Below are 7,518 nucleotides of genomic sequence, written 5' to 3' on the forward strand. Positions count from 1 at the left end.
TTGACCATCCAGATTTTTGGCCTTGGCGCGACTCACCACTATCGTGCCAAGCCATTGGAAAAGGGAAAACTGGGAACTGAGGGGTTGGCGAGACGTGGAGGAATTGTGGTGCCCTTTTGATTCTAAAATTTACCCTAGGTGCGATATGTCATTATCGCGATAGGACACTGGAAAAGGACAATTGGGATTTTTATTGATGGCATAATGCGGTGGTTTCATGAAGCTTCACTAGAAATTGACAATTGTCATTTATACTGGCTCTACGACGCGCTAAGTTTTAAAATGATGGTGTTAAACGACTGAAACTTAAAATTACCATAACTTCTTACCCAGTTATTAGATCTGGGTGAATTTTATATTGTTAGAAAGATAATTTAATTTCCTATGCAATGAATGGCTCTAAACTAAAAAATAATGAGTGTTTCTAAAATTTTATATGCGAATACTCATGCACTAGGACTTAGATTATGCTAGGAAAATATGGGGTGTTACAATTTGATATATTGATATTCAATTATATAAATAGTACTTTATTTGATCTTTTGATCCTCCGAATGAGTTTTGGAATCCACTTTACACATTTAGTTCAAATAAATGCATAACTGATTTCATAGTAAACCCTTATGCGAGTATTGATGGGGATTTATACAGGATGATTGTAGTAAATTAAAGGGAGTAGTATTTAGCACCGAGTTGGGTATTATTCCAAGGTCTCATACCCCAGAACTACATGCCACCATAGGATTGAGAATTTAAGTTCCCATAGAGGCAAAGTTATGATCACTTTAGTTGAGGTTATACTCCCTGGAAAGAGTATGACACCTCTCCCCATCGTGAGGTTTCTACCTTAAGAGGAAAAGATGTTGGACTCTATGTAGCTCGCATGGTTTATGTTGGTGAAGAGAACCTCCCTTGTAGAAAAGTCTTTAAAGTATTTTCCTTACAGCTTAAGAGTAAAGATTTTCAAATTAGTTTCTAAAAGTATTTTCTCTAATAGTAAAGGCTTTCAGAAAAGATTAACAGAAACAACTTTTAGTAAACTAAGTGTAAAGGCTCATAAATTTATTTAGATTATGCTTTACAGAAAGATATCAGCTTTCACATTTCTGATTTAAAGAGTGAGTCCTTTCTACACTTAGACAATATGATTAAAAGAAAGTATTCTAGTTAATCCTTTAGAACTGAACGTTATGGGTCACAAGATTTATAAAGTATGAATTGCTCTTATTGCTTCATATTTTGGTATTTTAGACACTCCAGCTTATATGAGTCATTTATATTTAGCATGCATTGATTTACAAATTATGATGATGAGATGATGTTTTACTTATGCATTTCACCCACATATACTCAGTACATCCTCAAAATACTAGTCCACATATATGTCTATGTGCTACATTATCTTATAATGTCGGTACAAGTTGTAGTATGCATATTTCGATTAAGACAATTGCAGATTCAAGCCAATAAGATAATGAGTCCTCCTCCTCCGGGGACTTCAATTAAATTTATCTATGTTCTTTACTTTCTTACTCATCGGTATTGATTAGTGGTAGTTACGGTCACATCCTAGATACCTATATTCAGTATAGTAGAGGCTTCACAGATGTCAGTTAGAGCCAGTCTTGTAATTTCAGTCCCTCTTTTCAGACTTTATCAGAATGTAAAGTTGTATCCATATTGTATCATTATGTATTCCACCATTATTATGTTTCCGCATAATAAATTCATTATTTATTTCATATTAATTTAGTTACTCCATAGTATGCTAGTTCATGGTTTAGCTTAGATCATTTGTGGTCCTAAGCACCATGTGACGTCTCGGGACAGATTTTTGGGGTATTACATCAACTCACTCCTAAAGTAAAGGGGTGAGGCGGTCGTTGTCAAGTAACCTAATTTGAATTAGGGTTGAATCTCAAGGAGTGAATTATAGACTTCAATTCTTATGGATTCTTAAATTACTACAAGATTACCCTAAATGCGAATAAAAATGACACATAGAATAAAATGGGGGGATTTGTTTTGATACTCTTCTTAACAAACTTTAACATACACTTGGTGAATGAAAATTTTACTTAGAATTCAAGATTTGAGGGAAATCTTGGGATTATGTCTACCTAGAGGTAATGCATGTGGGTTGATGTTGGTTCATCATGCAATTTAGTTGTTAACTAAAAGATAGGCTAGGTCTAAGGTCATTTTTGCCAATCTTTCGATAAAACTACAATGATTTCACCCGTTGGCTCTTTCGAGCACCTAACATGGGTAAATATGTAATCACCCAAAACCTCAAGCTAGTATCCCTATTTCTAGGATGATTCTCTTGACATGTTTTGCACTCCTAAAACACATATTTCCAATATTACAAGAGGGAGTAATCATAGGCTTAATTCTCCACCATTTCCTTATCCCCTATAACTCTCTTTTAAGGATATTATGGGTCATCTTATGTTCACCTTCATCCCTCTTTTGAGGATGATAAAGGGTTTCTACAGTTTGGGGTTTTCAGCTATCAAACACATTTGGAAATTTAGGGCTTTCACCCATCAAATTCAAACTTACAAGCTCATGCAATGGTGAAATCTTGACTCAACAACTAACAATTATGCAAACACGACAATAACCACACTTAGATTACACTCTATTTGAAAAAAATCCCAAGATTAAATTCTTTAGCAACTCACGAAGAAAGTAAAGAGAAATATACCTCAAGGATTAGGGGTAGCAAATGGGCAGATCATATCAAATTTGGAGGAATTGAATATGGATTGTGCTTAAATGGATTAGATGCAATCCATCCATATAATATATGGGTAAATATGGATTTGGTCAAATATGGATTGGGTAAAAATTGTTGCTTCCCACTTTAACACTACAAGATAAAAACTTAGAACTTGTATATGCATATCAACTTGACTTTTTTATCTACTACCCCACCCTCCCACCTTTTGCACCCTCCTTCCCATACCCATTTTTTTTTCTCTCTTGTATCTCTAGCCTCTACTTTTCTTTCTTTTTCCTTATTTTTTCCTTCTTTGTTTTCTCTTCTTTTTTTTTACAATTTTTAATTTATTTTTAATTTTACTTTTGTTATTTCTTATTTTTTTTCGTATTTGGTTGTATTTTATATTTTTTAATATTTTCAATGAATATGGCTAAGTCGAGTACAAATCATGGATGATGATGAAAATATCTAACTTTCAAAATTATAATTCATATCTTCTCTTTGTCTGTTTTTCTCCTTTTTTCCTTTTAGATTCTTTTTTCTCTCTCTTCTATCTATAGCCACTATTTTTTTTTCTCTTCTATCTCTAGCGTCTACTTTTCTTTCTTTTCTTCTATTTTTTGATTTTTAGTTTCCTTTTTTTCCATTTTTCTTTTTAAATTTATTTTTGTTTTTACTTTTTTCTTTCTCATTTTTTTCTTTTGTGGTTATATTTTATCTTTTATATTTTTTATAGTTTCGAAGAACATGGCTATGTTGAGTACAAATCATGGATGATGATGAAAATATCATAATTGCTCATTGTATTTGTATTCACCATTATTTTTTTTTCTGTTCTCATTTTTCATTCTTTTTTCTTTTTGATGTTTTTGTATTTTTGTTTTCTTTTGTTCTTCAATTCTTTCTTTTTACTTTTTTTTCTCTCTTCTATCTCTAACATCTAGTTCTCTTTCTTTTTTGAATTTTTTCTATTCTCATTTTAATATTTTTATGATAACGAAAATACTATAATCGCATATGATTTATATTCGTCCAAAATTTATAATTTTGTATTCATTAATACAATTGAATTTGTATTTGTTTTTTAAACTTCAAACTTGTATTTGTATTTTATAGTTTGCACCATTATATATATTTTATATAATTCACACTTGTTTTTTAAAAAACTATTTTGTATTTATAATTTATCGTTGATTGCACATTATATTTATATTTTGTGGTTTTGTTTTGCTTGTATTTATATTTATATTCTATTTTCATTGATGAACCTGTACTTTTAAAGAACTATTTTATATTTTCTTTCGTAAGTTGACCATATATTGTATTTGTATTTATAATTGCATTTGTTTCATTTGTTTGTATTTGCATTTGTAGTTGACAATATTATTTGTATTTTGAAAAAATAAAAAAAGAATAGTTATTTTTATTTATACAAACATTTGTATTTATATATATATTGAGACAAATTGTATTGTATTGTATTGATATAAATTGAACAATACAAATAAAAATGATAAATTATGCAAATATAATTTCTAAATTATACAAATACAAATGTTAACAATACATTTGCATTGAATGATACATTGTATATTTATATATATTAGTCTCAGGCAAATACAATTAATCCATATAATTGTTGATATATAAATAGAAATGATAAATTATATATATTCATGATTAAACTATTCAAATATAAATAATAAATTTATTTGAAATACATAGGATGATACAAATAAATATAAAGTATACAAAATCTATACAATCTAAAATGCAATGACAACAAAAAATATGAGACAAAAACATAAAAAGAAGAAACAAAAATGATGAAACAAGAAGAAAAATGGGAAAATGAAAATATAAAAAAAATGAATGCAAAGAAAAAAGAAATAAAAATGAAAAATCAAAAAAAGATGAAAAAACGAGAAAGAAAAAAAAAAGAGAAAGTATAAGAAATGAGTAAAAAATGAAAAGGAAAAAAACCAAAACAACAAATGAAAAACAAAAAAAAATTAAATTAAAGGAAAAAAGAAAGAAAAAAAAGAAGAAAAAAAGGGAAATAAAAGAGAGAGAAAAAGATAAAATAAAGAAGAGACTATGAATTGTATTTAATTGGTAAGAGATGCTATGAATTGTAATTAATTGAAACTTAGCCTAAATGAGATAATTAGAAGCTTATGTTTGCTAACTCATGTAGATCTCAAGAAAATATAATTAATTCATATAATTGTTTGTATATAAATACAAATAATAAATTGTATACATTATATATTATGATACAATAGTATAAAGTATAACAAATATATAAAAATATAAAATGCAATGATACAAAAAATATAAGAGAAAAAACAAAAAAAGAAAAAAAAATGACAAAAATGACGAAACAAGAATGAAAACGGGGAAAACAAAAATAAAAAAAGAGAATGCAAAGAAAAAAGAAATAAAAAATAAAAAAATGAGAAATAAAATATAAGAAACGTGTAAACAATAAAAAACAAAAAACAAAAATGAAAAAAATGAAAAAGAAAAAAATCAAATTAAATAAAAAAAAAAGAAAGAAAAAAAAGAAAAGAAAAAATGGAAAAGAAAAAACTAAAATTTTAAGCATAGGTGGGTGATCTCTGTGTTTAAATGAATAATCATATTTTCTCCATTTTTGTCCATATTTGTATAAGCTTTTAAAATGAGTTAGTGTCTATATTTACCTATTTGAAATATGGGTGATCTAACTTAATATATATGGATTAAATAGATTCATTTCACAAATATGGGATGAAATTGTCACCCCAATTAAAGATTATCCAAAGCATTCATTCTTCAGGAAAATTCTACGAAATTTAGCCTAATGTCCAAGAAAGGAATTAAAGCACCCAAAGTCTATGGCATCCTTCGCTAGTTCATTATGTGATGAGGGGAGTCATTAAAAGCCTATTTGCCCATGTGAGAAAAGCTTTTAGTGGTAGTAATCAAGTTTAAGTCATCATGATCATTGAGCGATAGATTGAGGGCATACATATAAATTGCCTCATAATAAGGGGTAGTGTTGCTTGAGGACAAACAAGGTCTTAAGTTTGGGGCGTTGATGAGTGGTGATTTTATCACTGATTCTCACTCAACATTCGTGTACATTACCATGCTTTGATTGATTAAATAAGACATATTTGTAAGTAAATACACAAATATCCACTCTTTGCAGGCATAGAATTGAGAAGAACAGAACATGTGGATTGGAGCTGAAAATGATAAAAAGAAAGAAAAGAAGAGTGCAACTAAAAACCTGGACTACTTCAACCTCAGTTATCGCGACTGTGGTCGTAGTTAGTCAAGATAGTCAGAGCAATATGGTCGCGGCACATAACCGCGGTCACATGGTCACGTTCATGGAGTGCCGTACGCGATCACAGTTCAGAGGGAATATGCCCAGGGGAATATCCGTAAAAACACTTAGACGCATCCTAAGCCATATTTAAGAAAGAACCCTTTCTTCTTTAGGAATTACTTACCTCATAAGATATCTTTGAATTCTACACTTGAAACCCTAATTGGAAAAGTGTGTAATTAACTTTGGAGGATAAATTTCTTAGGATTTTTATGAATAATGAAAGTTTTGGATAATCCTTATGGTATATCTCTCATTAGTTTCTTTGTGAGTAGCTAAATAATTTAGTCTTGGGATTATGTTGAAATAGAGAGTAATTTGTGTGTGGGTATTATTGTGTTTCCTTGATTGTCAGTTGTTGAGTAAGAATTTCTCCATTTCTTGAGCTTATGTGTTTTAATTTGATGGGTGAAAGCTCCGAATTTCTAGTTAGATTTGATGGGTGAAAACCCTAAAATCTAGAAACCCTTTTATTATCCTCGAAAAGGGATAAAGGTGAACATGAGGTAGCCCATAACATCCTTGAAAGAGGATTATAGGGGGACAAGGACATGGTGGATAGTTAATCCTATGATTTGCTCCCTCTTTCAATCTTAGAAATAACTCTATTAAGAGTGCAAAATATGTCAAGAGCATCTTCCTAGAAATAGAGAATCTTGATTGAGGTTTTGGGTGATTACGAATTTCATACTTGTTAGGTGCTCGAAAGAGACAATGGGTGAAATCATTGTGGTTTAAACAATATATTGACCAAAATTACCTTCAACCTAGCCTATCCTTTAGTTTATAACTAAATTTCATGATGAACCAACATCAACCCATATCGATTACCTCTAGGTAGACGTACCCCTAAGATTTCCCTCAAATCTTGAATACAAAGTAAAAGTTTCACTTACCAAATGCTTGTTAAAGTTTGTTGTGAAGAGTTTCGAAATAAATCCCCCCATTTTATTTTACATATCATTTTTATTAGCATTCCGGGTAATCTTGTAGTAATTTGAGCATCCATAAGAATTGAAGTCTATAATTCACTCCTTGAGATTTGACCCCAATTCAAATTAGGTTACTTGACAATGACCTCCTCACCCCTTGATTTTGGGAGTGAGTTAAGTATTATAACTTATGTAGATTCTTACATTAATCGGTTTATTCTAATTATGCCTCATTCTTTTGTAAAAAGAAATAGCCCAGCTTAAATCCTTGTAGGTAGAGTTTTCCTAAACAGTCCCTGTATATAGTTATGGGATTGTATATAGTTTAAAATGTATCCCATCAGTTCTTTTATGTTTTGATGTTTGAAAGATTTTGTTTATGTTCATGAAAATCATGCACTAAGCCAAAGTCAGATGTGCCCTCAGGTCCCTTCTCAGAATCCTACGATAATATGTGATCTAAAGTTAGAAGCATGAAC

This window comes from Capsicum annuum, chromosome 12 (assembly GCF_002878395.1).
Source record: "Capsicum annuum cultivar UCD-10X-F1 chromosome 12, UCD10Xv1.1, whole genome shotgun sequence".
In the NCBI taxonomy this organism is placed as follows: Eukaryota; Viridiplantae; Streptophyta; class Magnoliopsida; order Solanales; family Solanaceae; genus Capsicum; species Capsicum annuum.